We start from the raw sequence: 25,566 nt of genomic DNA on the forward strand, positions 1-25,566 counted from the left end.
AGGCTTGCAATTTCATCCCTTAAGGAAATCATCCAGTGAATTTGCTAGGGGATGTTTGAGGCTGAAAGAAGCAGCAAAATTGAATTCAGATGGGAGTAAACCAGACCATGTTGGGAGTTTTCAAGGAGTCAGAAAACCTGCTGTAGAAGAATTTTTTTACAGGGATAACAGCTTCAAGAGAAGGGGGAATGGGAAAATTGAAGAATGTACAGTGCTTCTGAAATATATTGTACTTTAAGGAGACAGAGCCGTCTGCTTGCTTTAAGGCAGGGGTGTCCAAACTTGGGAACTTTAAGACTTGTGGATTTCAACTCCCAGAATTCCCCAGCCAGCAGTTGAAGTCCACAAGTCTTAAAGTTCCCAAGTTTGGACACCCCTGCTTTAAGGAAACCTCTATGAAGGACACAAAATATGCCATCTCAATGAATTCAATAGTTTATGATATTGCATGCATATTTGTATAATGCAGTGGTGAAATTCAAAACTTTTCCCTACTGGTTCTGTGGGCATGGCTTGGTGGGGATGGCTTGATGGTCATGTGACTGGGTGGGTGTGGTTGGGTGGTCATGTGGCCAAGTGGGCGTGGCTTTGTGCAACAAGCAGGAACCTCACAGAGTCACAGAGGACTCAAAAACAAACTCACACTTTACATAAAAATAACACAAAAGCTGCACAACTGACTCACACACAATCTCACACATGATCAGCTGTGACAATCACCTGTGCTGCGTAATCGTCAGAACCTTTTTTTAAAACTATTTTTTAGCATTTTTAGCTACCGGTTCGGGCGAATAGGTAGTTAACCTCCTCACTGTCTGAGTCTGGTGGGACCCAACACTACCTGTGGAGGATGGGCTCAAAAATCTCACAACAATGGTTGTCATTACATAATCAGAGCCCTGCCCCTCTTGTATATATGTTGACATTGTATGCACATTGCAATTAGAACCTCACAATTTGACATGCATAACCCAGGTAGATGCTTCTGCAACTTTTGAAGCAACTAATATCCACATGATTGTTTAAAACAATAAAAGGACATACAATGTATTTCTTCCTCCCAACCCTCTATTTCTGGGGAAAAAATATTGCATAAGACATAAAATAACACCCATAGAAGCATTTTCTGTTCCCAGCTTGTTATCATGGCAGCAAGATTTTATATTATATTTATCCCTCCAAACCTAGAAGAAATTATGCCATTTCAAAACACATAAACCTGGTTGCATCACAGAAAGGAAGTTCATTAGTCTACATAAATTCAAATTTGGGAAAAATCTATATTTGAGTGGGAAGAAAGCTGCACTTGTATGTATAAGCTACTGTTATGTGTGCCTAAATCACCTGAAGTTTTCCATATGCATGAATTGGCTCAGAGCTTTGTATGTGATTGACAGGGATGAGTATCACCTCTGTATATTGAGGGATAGATAGCTGTTTACATTTCTGTTTGCATAAAAAGTCACATTTTTCCCCATTAGATTTCTGAGCTGTCTTAAGTGTAACCAGTAGACTGAAATGGGGAAGAGCTTAGATATTACAGCACAATCTGAGATCTGCTATTGTTTAGGTCCCCAAACTATGGGGACGTTAATATTTTATTTTGTACTTCCTTTTTTGCTCACTGTGGGTTATGATTTACCTGATTATATTGGAGGAGGAGGAAGAAGAGGAGGAGGAGGAGGAGAGGAGGAGGAGGAGGAGGAGGAGGAGGAGGGAAGAAGAAAAGAAAGAGAGGAAGAAAGAAAGAAAGAAAGAAAGAAGAAAGAAAGAAAGAATGAAAGAAAGAAAGAAAGAAAGAAAGAAAGAAAGAAAGAAAGAAGGCTAAGAAACATCATTCTTAAACATTATATTTATTTATTCCTAGGAATATCTATTAGCTCTAATAACTTTCTTTCTTTGAAAAGCATTCTTTTTCCAAGCAGAAATGATAAGTGTCTGGAACCTTGTTTGCAAATAGTCCCTAGAAAAAGGAAAAAAGGGAAAGGGAAACCACAATGGGTGAAACAAAGCTTATGGGGTAGAATAGGTTGGCAAAAAGCAATTACCCGTATTTTTTAGAGTATACTCATTGACAGGGATAAGTATAGATACTCATCCCTGTCAATCACATACATACCTCCGCCCCCCCCTAAAAAAAAGAGGGTGAAAATCTGGGTGCATCTTATACACTGATTACAGCATTTTTGGCTTCCCGAAACCCCACCCCCGTGCATCCCATTTTTCACAAAAACAGACATGCAGTGGGTTTGGGAGGCCTGCAAAGTGCTCCTGGGGGCTGGGGAGGGAAAAAACGAAAATAAGCCCTCCCTTGAAAATAAATTCTTCCCGAAAATATTGCAACACAGCAGCAGCAGCCATGAGGTGACCACACTCGCCACCTCCTGCACCTCAAAAATAATAAGACTTTTCCAAAAATAAGGCCAAGCGCTAATTTTGGGGGTCAAAAGAAAATAAGACTCTTTCTTATTTTCGGGGAAACACGGTAATACCTTTGCATCTGCATGCTTGTAATTTCATTCTTCAGCTTAGCCTATATGACACAACCAAACTCTCTGGATAAAACCTACAAAAAGGCTAAATTTCAGATCTGCCCATAAATAAAAGGGCTGGGGAAGTGTAATTCAGAAATTTGTTTATCAATCACTTTTTATTACATTTTTTAACAGAGAAAAAGAGGTAGATACCCGGAGATTGGATTTTCTGCTTTCTTATGAGGAACAGGTAGCTCTGCATCCACATATAACAGTAATAGCACTTTAAACTTATATACTGCTCCGTAGCTCTTTGCAGCACTGTCTGAGCAGTTTACATAGTTAGAATATGTCTTCCGGCAATCTGGGTCCTCATTTTAATGGCCTCAGAAGGATGGAAGGCTGAGTGAATCTTGAGCAGGTCAGGGTCAAGCTCCTGGCTGTGGGCAGAGGTAGCCTGCAATATTACATTCTAACCACTGCAGCAGCACCATTATCGTTTCTGAATCACAGGAGAAGAGATATCCATTGCGTCCAATGCCTTTTTAAGAGAAAGCACTGCAAAGTACATAGGAAACCTGCATCACACTTTCAATAAATGATCTGCTTCTAATTTGCATGAGTCTACAACAGAAAGTGGCTGATGCATATATATGCTTAGTAAATGCCTGAATTATAATTGGTTTCCTCTGATGTGGATCAAAACTGACTTTGAGCCCTTAATTAGAATTTTGGAGATTTGTAGTGACACATAGAAACAAAGCGTGAATCTTTAGAAAGTGACACATTTCTTATACATTTCCCTGTGTTAGGAAAGCAACAGAAACGAAAAGAGGTAGTGATGTGACTGACAGCTCTAGTTACTGTTCACAGTGAATGATAATTTTAGAGGATTCTCCAATTACAGAATTTTCGGTGGATGAAACTGAAGTCTTATGCTCATTGTTACTTCCTAAGTCATGAAAGTTAAAAAGAAACAGAGCTGTGAAATCTGGAAGTTTTTTTTTTTTAATTGAGGAAATATTGGGCGTATAAGTCCTTCTGGTTTTGCCACTCATTTTTCACATTTGTGCCCTATTTGTAGCAAGAAGCAAAGTAATTTTTCATTTGTGGAAATTTTTTTATCATGTTCGCCCTCATAGTTTGAGTACTATGGGTAGAAAAAAATCACCAAAGGTGATTTAATATATCCAGGGCCTATTTCATTGAATTAGTGGTTTGTTTTTATTTTATTGATTGCTTACTTCCCAGAGTCTGTTGGGAGTGGGGCAGCCAAAATCTGGCATTAAATAAATGAGCAAAATTAATTATGGGATGCTGGCATTGATTCTATTAATTGTATTAATTCAAAGATATAATGTCCATTTCTGATTTTGATTACTGTATGTGAAAGACATCTTGATTGATGAAACAACTGTAGTTGTATCTCTCAATCTGTATTAATTACTTTATTTATTGTCAAATAAACTATTCTGGGGGATGCGGTGGCTCAGTGGCTAAGACACTGAGCTTGTCGATCAGAAAAGTCGGCAGTTCGATGGTTTAAATCCCTAGCGCCACTTAACAGACTGTGCTCCTGTTACTTGTCCCAGCTTCTGCCAACCTAGCAGATCGAAAGCATGTAAAAATGCAAGTAGAAAAATAAGGACCACCTTTGGTGGGAAGGTAACAGCGTTCTGTGCACCTTCAGCATTTAATCATGCTGGCCACATGACCATGGACACATCTAAAGACAGCGCTGGCTCTTCAGCTTTGTAACAGAGATGAGCACCCCCCCTAGAGTTGGGAATGATTAATACATATGTGCAAGGGGAACCTTTACATATAAACTATTCTTAGGTTCTTATTTTCCACTCTCTAATATCCTTGATGGAAAAAAAAAGGCCATTCAGATGGATTTCTTTTCTTTCCAGCCAATTTTTATGCTAGACACCACTTAACGCTGAGAGCAGGAAGCAAAGAAAACGAATGCCTTGCAAATAATAGGCTGGTTTACCAATTTCTGCTGGTATCACTTTCTGCCTAAGTAACAAATATAAAATGAACATTGATAGGATTTAAAAAATCCTGCACGTGGAAAGTACAAAGCAGCATATTCACGAGACCATAAAAAAGGTATTATTGAAGTCCACAATTTTTGTTTTGACAGCCAGTTAAGCGCAATTATTAAAATATCAGACTAGGAATCAGGAGACTGATTCCTGTGAGTATTAGCCCTGCCTTTGCAGGGGTAAGCTTCAAAAATTTTAGCAAGGGGTTCTCTGCCCAGTTGCTAGGTGGGTGTGCCCATGGTAGGCGTGGCCATTATGGGTGTGGCCTAGCTGGCCTCCATCATTGGGGGGGGGGGGGTATTTTTGCCTTCTTTGAGCTCCAGAGGCTTTTTTTTCGATCCTCTTGTAGGGTGAAAAACACCACCTCAGGCTCTGGAGGCCCACTGGAGGCAAGAAACAGGCCCATTTCCAGCCTTCCTGAAATTCTGCTAGGCCCATTTTTCACCCTCCCCGAGCCTCCATGCATGCTCTGCACATATCTGCATCCAAAATGGGCTGTGTGGGGACTTCTGGGAAGGGCAGGAGTGGGATTTGTGGGTTTTTTGAACTGAATCTTAGCTAGAGGTTCTCCTGAACCCCTGCGAACCCTCAGCAGTTCACACCTGTGCCTTTGGCACAAAGCCAGTTGGGTGGCCTTGGGCTGGTCATTTTCTCTGACACCTAGAAAGGAAGGAATGTCAAACCATTTCTGAACATTGAACATCAACAATTGAACATCAGCACTGACTTGAAAGGTGTCTCACACACACATACACAAAGCTTCAGTAAGTTGAAGTCTTGAATTTATTTTACTAATATTAAATATCATCTGGGTATTGTAGTTTCTTGAAGAGGGAAAATAATACTTCTATCAGAAAATGTTTAACAGTAACACCAGACAAATACCCAAATTCTTAGGAGGAAGGTATTAATTTAAATATGAATGTATTGTTAAGGTTATAAAACAGGATTTTTTTTTAAAGTGCCAATAATAGCAATATTTGAAAATGTCTGTTGTTACTTTTATAAATCATTTTCTCTTCTTCCTGATTTTAGAAGGTAATTGCTGGTTATTTTTTATTGCCCCTCTTCTTTGTGAATTATTATAGCTGCTTGTGGTTTTCTTTTGTTAAGTTTTGATTAAGTCCTTATTTTTAGTACCCTGGATGTTAAAAGGAAGTCTAAATATATATTCTAAATAATGCATTCAGTTTCAGCTTCATTTCCTCTTTAAGTAATTTACTTCAATATAAGGTTGGAAATATCCCAACACAGACTATCTTCCATTTTTGTTTTTCTGTTTTTTTAAAGTAAGGCTTGCAAGGTCTTTTGTTCTTTAAAAGAAAAATAAAATATTTACAGTTATTTATGTGAGAAGACAAAACATTTGGAAGTGGATGTTGGAAATCTATGGACTCTGAATTAGGATTAGAGCAATGTGAATGCCTACTGAGTATTTGCACACAAAAAAAAAAACATAAATCCAAAAATTATTAAAAATGTGTAACATTGCTTTGGGATGCCACATTTTCATTGTTAAAATGACATTTTCATTTCCTACACAATGTGAGGCTTTTAGAATTCCAGGAGTTAAATGGAGCATAGATTGGGGACAGCCACCATTCTCGTCACAGCTGCTACAATATCACAAAGAACATTGCAAATGCAATGGAAAATAAATTAACTGCCCATCTGTGCAATGTAGATTCTTTGTCTCCTCATGCTTGATTAAAGCACTTTTGTTTGTCTGGTAAACCAGCTATCATCCTCATTATACTACACATTGCTTTACTAAATCAAGATGCCGACAATCATTCTTTCTCCCTCCCTTCTTTAAATCTTCAGAAAGCAAGGGGGAAACAGAAGGGAAAATAACAGGATGGCTGATGAATAGTACAGATCGCCAAAACTTTTCTTTTAATGGCTAAGATCTTATTCACTTCTCACAAAATGAAATGGGAGAAAGCACTACCATACCCTGTTTTTTTTTAATTCTGAACCAAAACCCACCCACCCTTCCTTCCTTCCTGTTCCCCTTCGCCTTTCATCTTTCCTTCCTTCCTAAGATATTATATACTGTAATATTATATACTTTTTAAAAAAGAACAGTGTCTGTATTTGGGTGATTTGGGTGATTTGCTATTGCAAGGGAAGACCATGATTTATCTCTTACAATTTCCAAACCAACAGCTTTGTAAGAGGAATAGCTAATTCAGCTTCACACAGTTTTATATTTAGGAGGAAATATTAAGAGGGATGAATTGACATGATCTCATGACTTTTGTATTCTTTTATGCTTAGGTCATCAATTTATTTGCTGCAACTATTGATATTTTATATGCTTCTAATGGTCAACATTAACGTGATCAGATATCTGATATCTGACTATTATTAGGACATCAAATGCAGCAATATGAAACCTCCCATTTGACATTTCCAAAGATAGAATAAAATAAAACAGAACAGAACAGAACAGAATAGAATATAATTCTTTATTGGCCAAGTGTGATTGGACACACAAGGAATTTGTCTTTGGTACATATGCCCTCAGTGTACATAAAAAGACAAGATACATTTGTCAAGAATCATAAGGTACACACTTAATGATAGTCGTAGAGTACAAATAAGCAGTCAGGAAACAATCAATATCAATATCAATTGGAAGGAAACAGCAACAAAGTTACAGTCCTGTAACTGTAGATCTGATCCAGGTGTTCTCCTTTTACATGCTAAAAGCACCAACAATCTTTTACATACTTTGGATAGAATGTGTAGCAGACTGTCGGACTCCTATTGACAGGATAATGTGTACACAGTACACTTGCTCTGCAGTCTTATTAAATAGAGTGATGTTTAATGAAACACACATTGTGCAAATTAGAATGGAAATGAATTGAATAAAGCAACATTGCAGCCAAGTTAAAAGCAGGCGCTCTCTCTCTAAGCAAATGAGGTTAAGGCAAGCCCTTTTGGAGAATGACTGTTAATCATTTGGAGCTTTTTCCCCCGAATGGTCATGAAATCAGTTTCTTTTGAATTATGTGATTACAGAGATCAAAGAGGTCGTTAATGCTTCAGATAAATGCCTTTTCCTTCCATTAAGGAATGAAGTGGGTCCTCCACTGTCATACTCTTTTAGTTAGCTTATACCAACAGAACATAATCCACATTAAAGTTTTTTTTTCCTCTGTAGGAAAGATCTAGTTGAATGCTTTCTCGTTACACCTACCATTTTAGAATGGAAATCTCTTTGAACAAGCAATTGTAATTTGTCACATATGTGAATAAATGAAACTGTCTTTCCTGACACTTTATAAACCCATCATGCCCAGTTTAGCCTTCTCTGTTTTGCACAGCCCAGTAGCTGCTGGAGATTATGGGATTAGGTTGGGTACCATTGATGTGCAAAGCCTATGCTTTACACAAAGCTACAATCCCTCTGCTACAGTTTTTTTTTAAACTGTTGTTGCCATGTGTCCTCATTCTCATAATACTTGTGAACTGTCATCTGTACAGATCTTAAGACAATCAGAAAACTGGAGGGATATACGAAAACCATGTAGGATCATAGCTATTTCAAATTATGGAAGTCTACTTGAGGTCAAATATTACAAGTGAGCAGAGCAGACTTTCATAGAATCCATACAATTCCAGACTGGTTCTCCGTCTGATGAACTTCCGCCCATTGATCTTATCCTACCCTTTGGTGTTACGTAGAATAAACCCATACCCAGTGATGGCTAACCTTTTCTGGACCGACCGCCTGGACCTCCAAAATGCAATGTGTGCACACACACCCTGTGCATGCACACATTCCCCCTGTGCATGCATGCATGGTCCTCTACATGCTGCCACCCGCATGTACGTGTGGACTCTGTGTATGTGCCCCACCCCATGCATGCACATGTTCCCCCTGCACATGCCCCCACCCCTGTATGTGTGCAAAGCTCTCTACATGTGCCCCACTCCTGTGCATGCATGACAGAGACCCAAAGACCAGCTGGCCGGCGGGACGCGTATGTGCATGCATGGTGGAGCTGAACTGGGGTGATGGCTTGTGTACCATCAGAGAGGGTGTTGCCCCCTCTGGAAATTGGAATTGGTTACCATGTTTTCTCAAGCCTTCTCTTCATCAGGCTAAACATACCTTGTTCCCCCAGCCATTCATCATACCATTTAACTTCCAGATCCCTCCAGATTTTATTTTATTAAAGCTTGGTTATTATTTTCTAGTCCATTGACTGATACATTCACTCTAATATTCCTAGTATAGGTGTTGAAGGCAGTAGCAGATAAGTACCTTATTTAACAAATAAGGAACAGAGGGGAACATTAGCAAAATTGTGTATTAGGTTTTGGGAAATTTTTTGAGCATGTTAAGATTAGATAAGACATATATTGTATCACAATTGAAAATGAATGTCTCACTAAAAGGAAATATAAGGGAAATAACTACTTGCAAAATAATAATAATAATAATAATAAATTTGGATTTATTAGCCGCTCCCTTTCCGGGCAGGACTCGGGGCGGCGTACACTAAGACATATATAAACATACATATATACACAGACATACATGCACGGAGGAGGTAATAGATTAAAACATTTAGACAAATTAAAACCATTAACATGCCCCGTTTAATAAAAACCCAATATACAATAAAAATTTAACATTTACAAAAGACAGTCAGGAGGAATATGAAAAAATTACGGTTGAGCCAGGCCGGATAATTGAAAGAGGTGGGTCTTCAACTGTACATGGAAGGAGCGGAGATCGGAAATAATCCTGATGTCACGGGGGAGGTCATTCCACAGGGCTGGGCCCATCACAGAGAAGGCTCTGCTCCTGGATGTCGCCCCCCGACACTGTTTGGCGGACGGCACCCGGAGAAGTCCCTCTCTGTGTGAGCGAATTGGTCGTAGGGATGTGTGGGGCAGGATGCGATCCTGCATGTAACTAGGTCCTATGCCATGGAGCGCTTTAAAGATCATAATCAAAACCTTGAAACGCACTCGGTAGACCACAGGAAGCCAGTGCAGCTCGCGCAGGAGAGGTGTTACAGGGGAGTATCTAGACCTCCCCATAATCACCCGCGCGGCCGCGTTCTGGACCAACTGTAGTCTCCGAGTGCATCTCAAGGGAAGCCCCATGTAGAGAGCATTGCAGTAGTCCAGGCGAGACGTCACTAGCACATGGGTGACTGTGCGTAGGGCATCCCGGTCCAATAAGGGGCGCAATTGGCGCATCAGGCGGACCTGATGGAACGCCCCCCTTGCCACGGCTGTTACATGGTCATCCATGGACAGCCGGGCATCTAGGAGGACGCCCAAATTGCGCACCCGTTCCATGGGGGCTAGTTGCACGCCCCCAATGGCCAGAGATGGAAGCACCTGGTTGAACCGGGGGGCCGGAAGCCACAGCCACTCCGTCTTGGAAGGGTTGAGTTTTAGTCGGTTGCCATCCATCCAGACCCGTATGGCCTCCAAACACCGGGACATCACCTGTAAAAATAGGAGAAAAAAATCTAAACACCAGTGAAGGCATTTTTCATCACAACTTGATGTGTAAAGGAGGTAGAATGGAAACTGATATAATGTGTAATCCAAAAAATAATAATAATAGCAATAGTATAGGACCGTGATGGCGAACCTATGGCACGCGTGCCACAAGTGGCACGCGGAGCCATTTGTCAGGGCATGCGAGGCGCTGCCCTGTCAGCTGGCCAGCGTGCATGCGCGCGCTGGCCAGCTAAGTTCACCTTTTTAAAAGCCATTTTTCACCCTCCCCAGGCTCCAGAGGCTTTATAGGAGCCTGGGGAGGGCGAAAAGAGCCTCCCCCGCCTCCCTCCGGAGCCTTCAGGGACCGTCTGGAGGCTTCCCTGAAGCCTTCAGAATGCTTAAAACCACCCTCCGAGTTCCGGGTTGCTCGGAGGGTCGTTTTAAGCGTTCCGATGGTTTCAGGGACTGTCCGGAGGCTTCCCTGATGCCTTCGGAGCGCTTAAAACCACCCTCCGAGCAAACCGGAAGTCACTTCCGGTTTGTTGGAGGGTGGTTTTAAGTGTTCCGAAGGCTTCAGGGAAGCCTCCGGATGGTACCTGAAGCCTCCGGAGGGCCTCCGGGGGGCAGGGGAGGCTCTTTTTACCTTCCCCAGGCTCCTATAAAGCCTCTGGACCCTGGGGAGGGTGAAAAAAGCATGCAAAATGGGGGGGTCACTCGTTGTGCGCGCATGCGCACTGGGGGGATTGCACGTTGCATTATGGGTGTGGCACGCCTGCACACGACCCCCCTGCGCTCCCCCCACTTGTGGCACGCGAGCCAAAAAAGGTTCGCCATCGCTGGTATAGGATATATTTGTAAGGTGTCTCCTTGGTCAAGTTGACTCCTGGTAATTACACAGATAAGTCCATGCTGTTATTATTATTATTTTTGAAGTGATTCGCTGCTGCTTCAGTTTGTGTTTTGTATGATTTGTCAGCCCATTCTACAACTCTGGGATTTCTTTGAAGTCCCCCATGAAAATAATCACTTCCAGAACTGCTTAGCACTTTTAAGCTTTGCTAAAATATTCATGACTGGGAGAGACATGGGAGCAAGATCAGCCAATGAATAGGCATAGCAACTAAGTCAGCCAATAGGAGCTTAAACAGATCTGAGTCTGTGCAGAAAATTGAAACAAACTTATGCAAGAAGTCTGGGTGTGGCTTATCTGTATTAAGCTCTGTGCTGAGAAATTAAATTTAAGCAGTCTGCTGCTCTGCAAAGTAAACTAGCAGTCTGTCGGGGCTGGTCTGCTGATATGAAACTAACTGCTTGTGTTTGCCTGTAACTCTCCTGCCTTGTGTTTACTTGGAAAAACCACCTGTTGATATTGTACATTTATTCATCTAGTCTTATGTATATAAAGACATTAATGAATACTGCTGCATCAGTTATGCTTCTGGATTTGACTATATTCAACAAACTCTGACACTCTTGCCGTTTGCTATGATCATACACTGGAGCTGTGCATGTGTCATAAACTGAAGACCTGACTTTGCCCTCAAGTGTTGCACCCAGGCCATTAAAGGAACCCAGAATCTGTGGGATTTTGATTGTGAGATAATTTTTTGGGATGCTGTGGCTACATTGTAATTATGTTCTTTTAAGATAGTCTGTGTTTTTATGGCTTTTTTTATGACGAGTCACCCAGAGCCACAAGGGTCAAATAAGCAGCTATATAAATTCATGCAGTCAATCAATCACTTCAGAAAAAGTGCTTCAAGCTTCATGTCAGCACAAATGCACCACATCCTGCTGTTCACTAAAACCTGCTATTCTAGTTTCTTTTCCAAGCATCTAGATGAGCCTAAAAAAAAAGGCTGTTTTTTGCAGTTACATTGACCCATTAGTATGTTTCTTAAAATTGTTGCGCTTTTCAGGTGAGGATGGACTTTTGAAAAGAAAAATAATAAGTTGGTTGTTTTAATTAATACAAGAGCAATAATATGCTCTTGCAGATTCCAAAACACTTGACAAGGCATAAATGTAAAGATTCCTCTCACACATGCATACTAGTCATTCCCAACTCCAGGAGGAGGTGCTCACCTCCATTTCAAAGCCAAAGAGCCAGCGCTATCCGAAGACATCTCTGTAGTCATGTGGCTGGCATGACTAAATGTTGAAGGTACACGGAACGCTGTTCCCTTCCCACCAAAGGTGGTTTCTATTTTTCTATTTGCATTTTTACATGCTTTCGAACTGCTAGGTTGGCAGAAGCTGGGACAAGTAACGGGAGCTCACTCCATTACGCGGTGCTAGGGATTTGAACCGCCGAACTTTCTGATCAACAAGCTCAGAGTCACTGAGCCACCATGTCCCTTGGCAAGGCATATGCAGCCCTAATTTAGATTTAAAGAATGAATAACTTGGTTGATCTACAAAAGAAAGTCCAGTGCCTGGAAAAAAATGATAATAAGACAAAGAAGATTGTATCTTTCTTGAGATGTAGATGCAGATGAGAGCAACCTTCTCTATATCTCTAGCATCTACATACAAGAGGAAATGTTAGTCTGCATAAGTTGTGAAGAAAGTGACAGCTGCTCATTCTCCTTCCTTTAAATGAGATATGTAAGGCTCAAAGCCCTATTGCCTTTCATATATGGCTTTCCTCCTAGAAATGCAAGAATAGTATTTTCAGGACTAAAACAAACAGTCTATTTTTTTTCCTTTGGTTCTTTAAATCTTTAAATCTTAATTCCTTCTTCTCAAACTCTTATTTCAGCTTGCTTGCAAAAGTAGACATCTGTATTGATCTTGGCACAATTATCAGCACTGCCTAATTTGTTTTGCAAAAAAAGATTGAAAAGATCACATTTTCATATCATCGGATTTTTTTCACTGCTTGTAATCCTCCCCCCCCCCACCCTCACCTACAGTTTTACCAATGATTAATATTGACTGGTTACCTTTTGCTTCCCCATCTTATTCTCCATCCTCAAACAGGATGAAGTAGAATCTATAACTATAATCTTTAACCACATTATATCTTGTTATGAAAAAAAAATGCTATTCCCTCCTTCCATCTCCTTTCCCTCCCTCTGTTCTGTCCCCTTCCTCCACCTGTTGGGGATAGGTTGACAACTCCCAATTTATTTGTATCCTTTTGGCTAAAAATATGCTAATTCAAGACAAGTTTTTTTTTTTTCCAGGCTTGTATTTCATATAGCTATTCAGTGCGGATCAAGCCAGCTTATGTCAAATCAGTGGCAGGAAGCAAACAGAACTAGGTGTCTTACTGCAACTATGCCAAATGCAACACTTTTTTTCTTTTAAGAAAGAACAGTCACTTCAAAAGGTAAAACTAGCCTTAGAGATTTTCATAACCTGTATCTTCTTCGTAAAGAATGATTCTCCAAGGAATTAGTTTTAACTGATGACCAGATTTTTAGAGAATTCATTGCTTAATTGTTTGTGGATCTATCTTTAAAGAGGCATTTGGATACTGAGTGCGTAACTTATTTTGTCAGATGGCAATAAGGTTTCCTGAAACTGAACAAAAGAATTCAGAGGCTTGAATGCACACAAAATCACACACCTTTCACAGTATTCTCTGTCAGGATAACTAAGATTGTGTAAAATGCAGAGTAAGAAATAGCCAAGGAAATGAAGGACCTGAGATAAAGAAAGGAACTACAGCTAAATCTAACAGTGACATCAGTTATTATTCAGGTCCAACCCTGAAGAGAAGAACCGAGCCTTACTGAAATGATTGTTAAGTGCCTACTTTGCAAGAATGAAAGACTCAGAAAAATGGGGAAAAAAACATATATTTTCTGGAAGTTGAGGGGTACAAGGCAGGAAATCTGGGAGCTGTGATTTGCTAGTCAGTTTGGGAAAGATAAGGAAGTCCTTGTTAATATACCTGAGGTGAGTTTGTTAGACAAAATGGGCCTTTTCGGGGGACAGGATTGCTAAGAAAGCCTATTGCTGAAGGAGACAGAATATTGAGGATGAAATGTTGAAGCTTCTCTAGGCTGCAATTCCCTTGAAAGGAAATTGCCCTTGTGTTGCCCTATGAGCTGGTGAAGATACTTCTACTTTTGGGTCAGCTGAGAAAGTTTGTCTAAGGGCAGGGAGGTGAACAGCAGAGTGGAGGTGGTTGATCGAGTAACGACAGATCCCACCTCCTCACCACTCTGCCCTCCTCATCCTTTAATTTTTAGGTTTAATTTATTTATTGTCAGGGTTACAAGTAGCACACCCAATGAAAGAAGACTTTGAGACCTGAGATTCCTCAAAGTTCCATTTTAGTAGAGATGTCATATTGGCACATTTGAAAAAAAAAAACAAATCTGAAAGTCTCCAGGTTTTCCCCATCCAAACTAAAGTGCAAGTCCCTGCCCAGCACCCAGAGGTCCATCACATGGTCCAATCAAGCACCACCCCAACTGGAGATACCTCCCACTCACGCCACTACAGGTGCAGGGCAAGGTGTCCTTGACTCCCTGAGAAAGGAATGATATTTTGACTATATCTACCCCACTCGATATAATCCCCCCCTCCAGCTTCCCACAGCAATAAATGTGGCAGGCCTGAAGGCCCAATGCAAAAGACGGCTTCCAGGCCTGACATTTATATTTTAATCAAGATTAATAAAGATTTAATAAAGATACATTTTTATGACTGTAAACCACCCAGAGTTACCCTATGGTAAGGTGGAGGGGGAAATACATTCAATAAATAAATAAAAAATAAATAAATAAAAAATAAAATAAAATAAAATAAATAATAGACAGACAGAGAAACGTAAGTCTGATAGAATTAAGCAGAGATTAATTTGATTTTAATCGTCATCATATCCAAAACACCGGGATGAAAAAGGGTGAAATAAACAAACAAACAAACATAAATACAAAGAGTCTGATAGAATTAAGTAGAGAAGATTTTAATCCTAATCATATCCAAAAGGCAGGGAGGAAAAAGGGTCCAGGCTTCATTAGTTTGCTAGATTTATTTTACACTTTCCCATTGCTGGTAGGTAGCCTTTTATTATTTTAAGCTTTTTAGACATGCATTTCCCTCAACAGACAACGTTCATTCAACCACCAACTGCTCATCTTAACATTCCTTCGTCTTTTTTCTCCCATCTGTATTAAACATTCATTCACACAAATTTATCTATTTTCTCTGATCTTCTACTGTATATTTACAATTGGCAATTTTCAGCCCATTTACCATATCAGCATAACGAGAATGGATTTCATACATTAGGTTTTGGATCCATATGCTTCATTGCAGTATAACACAGCAAAACATTTAAGTTTTTCAATCAATAATAGGTTTACATTCACATCCTATCTAATGTGCATTACCTATCATTATGAGATTTCCACAAATATTTTTTTCCATAAATTAATCAATGAAGGGAACATCTGTCTAACTCTTTGTACAATGTTGAACTAAAGCATTTCACGTATTCTCGCACATTACAGTCCACAGCCAATCTTCAACTCCATAGTTGCAGAAAAAGTTCCACAATTCAATTCTATTCATTTTGACATACAATTTTCCGGAATCAATAAACATGTAATATATAGCTAGATATATCTCAGTGTCTTGCTGAAGAACAAATACCTGATTTGACACAATATAATGCTTTCTGCATTTCCCAAACTTTGTGGATTGTCATCTTTTACAACCTTTCAAATGGAATTCAGCCAAGTATCTTCCCAGGCGCACTAAATAAAATAACCGATCTGTATTTTCCCATTGCATAAGGGGGAAAAAAATCTAATGACATTCTTATAATTGTCAGGTACAAATAGAAATGTCATATACATATTAAACAAGTCCCAGTAACTTTAGAAGTGAAGTTCATCCATATTTTCAAATTTATTTGATTACATCACCTTTATCTGCAGTCTTAGCCTTTTTCTACTTTTCCACAGTAGTAATACACTACTACTGCTATATAATATATAAAAATTATCTTACTCTAAGTTTAAACAGTAGCATAAAAATATACAGTTTTTTGGCTAGATAACAGAAACAGAAGTTAGAAAGGAGGAGATATAAAAAGAGGAAATAATTAAATGGAAAGCTGTAAAGAAGTGGATGTTAAGTATTAATGTTATTATATCAATATATTACTATATTATCAATATAATGGTGATGGATATCACCACAAGGATGTGTAATATGATTACCTAAACATAATTGTACCCAGACCACACACTGTTTGATGAAAATTGAATGTTACATAAATAAAACAAATAAAATATGAAAAAATACAGTTTGCGTGTATAATAATTAGAATAAAAATATGATGAAGAAATCAAGATTATTCGTGCTTTTCTATGAAATCCAATCTAGAAGTTTATTCATGCATTATTATTATTACAAAAAATTGTGCAATAGCAGAAGATACATCTGAAATCCATATGACAGCACTTGATGTTCCATTCTTTTAATGATTTCCTGAGATTCTGGATAGAATAGAACGATAGGTGATCACATATCACACTGTTATGGAATAAATTTAAAATAATCCATTTTTTTTAAAAAAAAAGGTCATATGAAACTGGATTGTATGACATCAGCTTTTTGCTGGGATTCTTGGATTTTGTTTGTCTGCAAACAAGTATGCATTGTCTTTAATTCATGATAAATCTTCAAGAAAGGATTCAAAATGGATTATCTCAGTCCCATGCAAGGAAAAGATTGGCCTTTGGCACAGAGAAAGCTTGAGACAGCAGTTCTCAACCGTTCTGGTCTCATTTGCTTATAAACATTTGATCTAAGTTATTTAGTGATGCCCTTGGTGCTCTCTGGGTTTGGTGGTTTTCTTAGAGGCATTTCATAACCAAACTCGGTAACATCATCAGTGAACATCTGTGCAAATTAAAACTGGTCCATGTCTTGCAACCATTCATCCAGTGAATCTTCAAAGTTACAAAAACACTGAAAAAATGTGACTTCTAACTGTTACAACTGTTGTAGCATTCCCATGGTCACATGACCAAACTTCAGACTTTGGCACCAGACATGTATTTATGATGATTGCAGTATCCCAAGGTCATAACCTTTTGCAGCTTTCTGACACCTAAAATCAATGGGGAAACTGCAGTGATTCACTTAATAATTGTTTGTTTTACAAAGATTGTAAAATGGAGCAAAAATCACTCAACAACTGCCTTACTTAACAAAGGAAATTTTGGGTTCAATTGGTCATGTCGAGAATTACCTTGTACTCACTTTTAAAATGTTTGTACATCACATTTTTTAAAACAAAAATGAAAATAGGTCTTGATGAAACTATACCTAGTTTGAAAATGGTTAGAGATATAGTGATAAGCAAATATTAAACATCATTTTTGTATATACCTCTTTTCTATTTACTGATTTATTTGTCATAATTATTCAGCATACATAATTGCCCATTTTAAAATCATGTGACTCTGGATGGCTTAAACAAAGTTAAAAGCAAGATATACAAATTAACATTATAGTATTAATGTTAAAAGCTTCAGAATTGTAAAAGCACAGACATTAAAAGAGACCTAAAAAGATTAAAGGTAAAGATTTCCCTCGTGCATATGTGCTAGTCATTCCTGACTCTAAAGGGAGGTGCTGATCTCCGTTTCAAAGTTGAAGAGTTAGCATTGTTCGAAGACTTGTCCGTGGTCATGTGGCTGGCATGACTAAATGCTGAAGGTGCACGGAATGCTGTTACCTTCCCACCAAAGGTAGTTCCTATTTTTCTACTTGCATTTTTACATGCTTTTGAACTGCTAGTTGGCAGAAGCTGGTACAAGCAACGGGAGCTCACTCCGTTACGCAGTGCTAGGGATTTGAACTGCCGAACTGCTGACCTTTCTGATCACCAAATTCAGCATCTTAGCCACTGAGCCACTGCATAACATAAAATGTAGCATAAAAGATTAGGTGATGTTAATTATATGGAAGCTATCTCAATATTACATCAGTCCTTTGAGGTGACAAAGGACTGCTGATGCAACCAGATCTTGAGGGCCACAGAAAAGCTAAGAGGGAAGATTTTTCACAGGGAGGGAACCACCACGGAGAAGGCTCTTCTTGGTTCCACTAGATGGATCTCTTAGGAGAGGAGATCCATAACATTCCCTACCTCCTGTTCTGGTAAATGTGACCAGGAAAAGATGGTCTTTCAAATAACATGGTTCCAAACCATATAGGGCTTTAATGGTAATAACTAGCAACCTGAATTGGGCCTGGATGTAACTTGGCAGCCAATGCATCTTCTTCAGGACAGATGACACATGTCCACATCTAGGCCTGCACAAAATTATGCGGGTCACTGAATTTTGAACAAATTGCAGTTCTTTGTTGAATTCTTTATTAAACCCAAAAGCCAGTTAGCAACATAAAATACTATAATAAAATAGTCACACATAAAAATGAAAATCCAGACAATAATGATACATAATACAATAGATGGTAATGTAAAAACAATATGGTACAGTACAGTAATTCTGCAGAGAGAATTACTGTATCACTTTAGCTGGGGTTCCTCATTATCTGTTGCTGTACAATTTTTTTTCATATGAATTCCAAACTGCCAGACTAGAAGAAATGGGTGAGAGGGAATTAATCTCAGTCACTTGGAAAGTTTCATAAAAGAGACATGATGCATGGTTCCTTATAAAATGTGCAGCAGAAGAGAACATGCCCAACTCTTTCAACCACAAAGCAGCGAGAGCAGGTATAGTCTTCAGGAAGGGTCTTAATAAATATCAATTTCCACAATAGCAGATGGAAGGGTGTTAAGTCAAGCCTGAGAGGAGATCTGAAATGGTTAAACTGTTCCAGCAGGAGAAGATATTTCCTCAATTGGGGATTCTGATTCATTAGTTAGGACACAAAATTGTTAGGACCTGGGTTTTACTAATTCAGCTCTTTGATATTCACAACATACTGTTTAAACTAGATTGTAGCTCATGGGCCAAAAAGGCAGACCATACTTATTGTTTTTTTGGTTTATTATTACCTTAATTAAATGTTCAACAGGAATGGGAAATTAGACAATATTTCATTTGCAAGAACTTTTCCAGGTTATTACTTTCATAACATACAGCAAGTTTTGTTACCAAAGAAGATAAATCCTTAGTAAGACCATATCTGGAATACTGCATCTAGTTTTGGTCACCACATTACAAAAAAGATGTTGAAACTTTGGAAAAAATGCAGAGAAGAGCAACTAAGATGATTAAAGGCCTGGGTATGGCTTGTCTAAAGAAAAGAAAGAGTAGGGGTGACATGATATCAGTATCCAGTATTTGAGGGGCTGCCGCAAAGAAGGGGGGGGGGACTTATTTTCCAAAGCACCAGAAGGTAGGACAAGAAATGATGGATAGAATCTAATCAAGGAGAGAAGCAACCTAGAATTAAGGATAAACTTAAGGAGAAACCTAACAATGAGAACAATTAACCAATGGAACTGCTTGTTTTCAGAAGTTGCAGGTAGAGACAATGTTTCTAGGAGCTGACTAGATTCTTCAAGCTGGAAGTTTTCTTCAATGAAAGCCGGAACGAATCCTTCTCTTGAAATGGTTCTATGATCACCAATAACTATTTCACTTCTAAGAGGAGAAACACTGTTCTCCCACCTCCTTTTTGTTCTTAAGCTTCAAGGAACAGTGCCAGGCCACAAAAGCAAAGCCTATCACCTCTTCGTTCCAAAAAGGCACATTGTGTTACCTTCATGATACAAGAACCTGAGATCAATCAAAACCATTTAAAACAGACCTATTATATTCGTACTAATCAGGGCATTCAGACAAAATTGTAATGTCTCTATCTTTGCAATTCCCCCCCTAAAGTAAAGAACTGTTGCAGATCACACAAAAGGGATGATTGTGTTGTAATATTAACTGACAGCTTTTTTTCTGCATTTTCCTGGGTCTTAAATTGAAGTATCAGCCTAGCAAAGTAGCTCAGACAAGAAGTACGTCCTACTAGTAACCTAGTTAATAGTTCTAACTTATTATAAGGTAACTTTAACAGAATCTTGCAAGTGTGAAAATACATTTCCCACTTCATCTTTTCAATCCCAAGACTAGGAACGGTTCCCTGTAAAACATTTGCCACTCACATTCATTCTGCAGGTTGTCTCTTCTGCATCTTTTCCTTTCTTCCTGCTATCCTCAGGATATTCCCATTTCATTACAGTAAACCAGAGCCAGGGAAAGGGAAAGGGAGGGGGGGAATGTTGGTCAGAAAAACTGGCATAAGCTGGGTATGAAGATCCAGTGTGAGGGACTCCAAATAGCATGGAGAATGAGAGACATCAAACCAATTTGTTTATTAATGCAGCAATAAAGAAGAATGCATCTATGTGGACACAAGGAGTTCACCCATATTAGCCTTTTATGCACTATTGAAATCCAGAAAAATAAAAACAGTTGGTCAAAACTTGACATATACATACATAAATACATACATTACAACTTGTATACATGAGTTATACATGAGTTTGGGGTTGCAATTACAAATAAATTATAATAGCCCTGAGGGGTTTTTTTTTGGGGGGGGGGACTTTTGTCATAAGGTAACAATAGTTCACCAATCTAACTACCCAACCAATTGAATCTGATTCTAGTTGTTAGTCCCAGGGCTTATCTACTTGTGTCATATAAACTTTCTGTCCAGCAACAGCTGATATAGGCTATCAAAAAAGTTCTTTGTTTTATAAAGTATAATATTTGGGGATTTACATTACAATTTTCTGTATGTTGGGATTTGTGGCATGAAGCAACCACCATTGTAATTTATATTTGTGAAGATGATGTCAATTTGGAGTGGCTTTGTTCCAGAAGTTTTTTTTTTCCAGGAAAACAGAAATGACAATTATTTCATTTATATTCCCTTCTCCCTCACTCCCCTCCCCCCTCTCCGTGGTGAATTAAAATGTAAGCTTGGGTCCAGCAGATTTAAAAATTGAAATTTGTATTTGTTAATTTCTCCAAACTTGAGGAGAGATACAATTTGAGAAAGTTAATACAGTATTTACAAAGTAAAAAATTTAGGATAAAAGCAGTACTGAAATGTGAGGACTGGTATTCTACACAGAAAATGCTACTATGTGTGGATAAATGGTTGTGGCGTAAGAGGTTTACAAAATATCTCATTTCCTGATAAGCAATTAGAAAAACACCATAGCTAAGAATTATCACAATCTCCCTAATTTAAAAAATGAGGGGAAAACATGTCTGAAGTAACTTAAACAAATTTCAGGTGGACTTATATGTTAACCCTTTGCAACAAAATCAGTTCCTTAAAGACACATGGATTCATTATTTCATAATACTTGTGTGTTGTAATTCATTAGACCCTATATAATAGCTGATTAGCCTTTAAGGTACATTGTTCTTTCAAGTATTATTTATTCTAAACCAAACACTTTTCATAGTAGTATCCTAAATGCTCTGAAGTATCCTACACATCAAATTTAATCAAATTGCTGAATTATTCCAAATTACTGCGTCATAGTCAAAATCCCCACTAGTGATTTCTGGAATCCTCTGTCACCAGCAGGTCACTATTAAGATAGTAAAAAAAAAACCAACTTGTCAACTCTGAAGTGAACCTGGCTGAAGCCATCTTGTCCTGCCTCATAGTTGCCATGAAGCCTGAGAGAGGGAAGAGAAGAAGTAGATAGCCCACTACAGTCAAAACAAAAAGTTTACTGTGGGAACCAAGTTTATTGAAACAGGTTGTCAGCGTTCCAAATATCATCCAAAATTAAATCAGAGTCCAAGGCAGTACTTTCCTCAAACTTCCAATTTATTAAGAGAGACATGTTGGCATATCTGTGGAAAACCCGAATCTGAAAGCTTCCTGGGTTTTCCACCCAGTTGAAAGTTCATGATCTTGCCCCCACACCCACAAGTCCATCACATGGTCCAATCTTCCAGTGCAGTTCCAGTCAGGCTCAGAGGTGTAGAGACAAAGGATGACCTTGGATTCTAGAGAGGAAATTTATTTTGACAACATCACATTCTGCTCCTTACTATTCCCCCTCCCAATTCCCCACTAATGAAACAGCATAGTAAAATAAGAGAGAGTGTGGCAGGCCAAAGATCCTAAAAGGAACCGGCTGCAGGCCTGACACAGATGTTGAAAGAGGTGAGGAGCCTGCCTTCCATCTTCATTGGACAATGCGACCAGTGACCCTGGAGAGGAGGGAGTTTTGCTCTTTAAATTGGGTAAAAACTGTACGAACTGTTAGAGTTGGTTTTCACAGGCTGTGCTGATATGATGCATCCAATAAATATGGTCCTTGAGGAATCTACTTCCCTGATTTTGATTTCAATAGGTGCATTACTCAGAATGTTGGCACTAGCTTAATTATTGTTATTTTAGCATAAAACAGTTTGCAACTCTAAGTAAATAGTAATGGATTCTATCACAATCTGACCAAAGGAAAGTATAGCCAACTTGTATGGAGAGGAAGTAGCATCCAGAATAGTGGATTCAAGCCCTGCCCCTTTTTAGACATGTGTCAACATTGCACACACATTCAAAAGCAAAAAATTGCCATGCCGTATCCATCTTCTTATCTACATTGAGTCTCTGTGGATACCACTATCACTAAGTCATACATAAATCTAGCAAATATTACCATTAGCACATTAGCACACAAGCTTAGCACATTGCACAAATATAGCCATTAAGTCTTTACCTGACCCGATGAAGTAATAAGGTATGACTACAACTATTAAGTTAGAAAAGCTATTAAGTTAGTAAATGACATGTGTAGGAACATATTTTGGATTCAATGGATGTTTTAGTAGAGTGTTCAGCTTAATAAAGTAAGCAACAAAGCAATTCATGAAAAATGGGTGTTTCTGGACCTGCCATACACATTCGACACAAAGGTGGAACAGAATTAGTGAACTCACCTCTTTAAAATCATGAGAATGTTGGCAATTCTTAAACCTGAGATAAGCCCATAAGCAAATTGTGTGTCTTGACAAACAAATAAATAACTTGTTTCTGAATTCAGGAACAATTCTAACCATCAATGTAAAACAAAATATATTTTCCAATGACTTGAAAGTCTGAATTATGAAAATAAAGTTTAAGACCTTTTTTTTAACTAACAATCTAGACCTCTTTGATAACAATTACGTTTAGAATCATCCAATGCAGATTATATCTCTATATGGAAAGTGAGATGCCAAATGTTCAAGATAATTTTAGAAAAGATTGAGAGACATTATTGCTGCTGTATGCTAAATAACTGAGAAACCCAAAGGACACCAAAACAAGTCTAAATGTTCTCTATTGATTATAGAATGCCCTTCATTTGTGTCATTGATGCCAAGCTGTTGGATGTTATTAGGAAAATAAGAATCCAAGAACGTCTCATAGTGGCAGGCCTGCAGCTGGTTCCTTTTGGGATCTTTGGCCTGCCACACTAACATTCTATTCCACTATGCTGTTTCATTAGGGAGGAGGGATAGGAAGGAGTAGAATGTGTCTCTACACCTCTGCACCTGACCGGAACTTGATGGGTGGAACTGCCAGCATGACAATGTTAGATTGAACCATGTGATGGACTTGTGGGTGTGGGAGCAAGATCATCAACTCTCAACTGGGTGGGGAAAACCCAGGAAGCTCAGATTCGGGTTTTTCCAGATGTGCCAACATGACTCGCTTAATCATGCAGGCAGAAACCCATATTTTTATTTTTAATGTTGCCTTTTTATATTTGTGTTGTATTCAGGTTCAAATCCCAGTAAGGGTATGGCTAGCTGATGAGAGCTAAACCGCTTGAAATGGATCCATACTAGTCTCCCTTTATTTATTTATCAGCACAAATACAACACAAATATAAAAAGGCAACATTATAGATAAAAATATGGGTTTCTGCCTGCATGGTTTTCTGTGATGAGCTGAAGGACAGAAAGAGGGAGGAGTGAGCTCCCTCCCATATTTGGGCATACCAGGGGTTGAAACACAAACACACACACACACACACACACACACACACACACACACACACACACACACACACACACACACACACACACACACACACATATATATATATATATATATATATATATATATATATATATATATATATATATTTTCTGAGGTTTTCGCGGGTGTTTGTATGTATGTCTTTGGTTGTTCGGGTTTTCTCCCGCGTAGAATTGGAAGTATCTTCACGAAGTATCTTCATTGCTCCTGGAAGCACCAAGCCAGAAGCACCAAGCCGGAAGCAGCAGCCTGAAGATGATGAATGAGACTTCATCGAAACGTCGTGAAGATACTTCCAATTCTACGCGGGAGAAAACCCGAACAACCAAAGACATATATATATAACTCTGGAACGCCTTGAGCAATTTCAACCAAAAATGGTACACAGATGACTTGCTCTCTGAAAACAAATATTGTGGGGGTAAGACACCATTAATACCCCTCAGAAGGTGTGTTCTAGAGCTTGTTGTGTCTTAAAATAGCTTCTACTGTACAGCGCAGTGGAATTGCCATGGCAATGGCTTCATAGTACTCCACAGTACTTTCCCCCTCTGGTAAGGGGGAAAATCCAACATTAGAAATTACATTTGGTCTGGACATTTTCCCCCTATAAATAAGTACCTGGGCAACGCCGGGTTATCAACTAGTTAAACATAAAGGAGGCCAACCGAATGGCAACATATGCAGAAACTTCTTCTCTCCTCTCTTGTCTTTCAGACTTCTATAAATGTGCTAGCAAGTCATCAGCCCAAATAACTAAAGTGAAACAATCATAACTGATTATAAAGGTAGGGAATGAGCTAGGAACATCAGCAAGCAATTTTGCAGTTTAGAAAATATTGATGAAACAAAAGATTTCATATTTTGGGGAAGAGAATGCAGGGGTGACAAAGACTGCTGCTAACTTAGTGGGTGACAGAAGTGACGGCAAACACTAAGTACTGGAACTGAATGGAGCAGTCAAAAGTGAATTTCTTCTGTTCTAATGTCAGCTGATGAGAAGAGTATTGTTATCACACTCCCACTTGCTTGCTAAGATAGCATATAAGAATAGAAAAGCAAGCTGTGAAGACATACGGATATAATATAGTTGTCAAGAAATATCCCAAAGGTGCTTTTTAGAATAGAGTAGAGTAGAATAGAATTGAATAGAATAACAGAGTTGGAAGGGATCTTGGAGATCTTCTAGTCCAGCCCCCTGCCTAGGCAGGAAACCCTACACCACGTCAGACAAATGGCTATCCAATATCTTCTTAAAAACGTCCAGTATTAGAGCATTCACAAATTCTGGAGGCAATTTGTTCCACTGATTAATTGTTCTAAATGTCAGTTCCAAATTGTTTCTCTCCTTGATTAGTTTCCACCCATTGCTTTTTTGTTCTACCCTCGGGTGTTTTGGAAAATAGTTTGACTCCATCTTCAAGAAGCAGCTGGACTTTCTGGTTTTTCTTTGAAGATATTTTGCTTCTCGTCCAAGAAGCTCCTTCAGCTCTGATTGGATGGTGGGGGATGGAAGGATTTATACTCCTTGAAGACAGCTGGTCATTTGCATTGTTTTA

The sequence above is a fragment of the Natrix helvetica genome (genome assembly GCF_964273705.1).
Source record: "Natrix helvetica genome assembly, chromosome: 5".
Taxonomy (NCBI): domain Eukaryota; kingdom Metazoa; phylum Chordata; class Lepidosauria; order Squamata; family Natricidae; genus Natrix; species Natrix helvetica.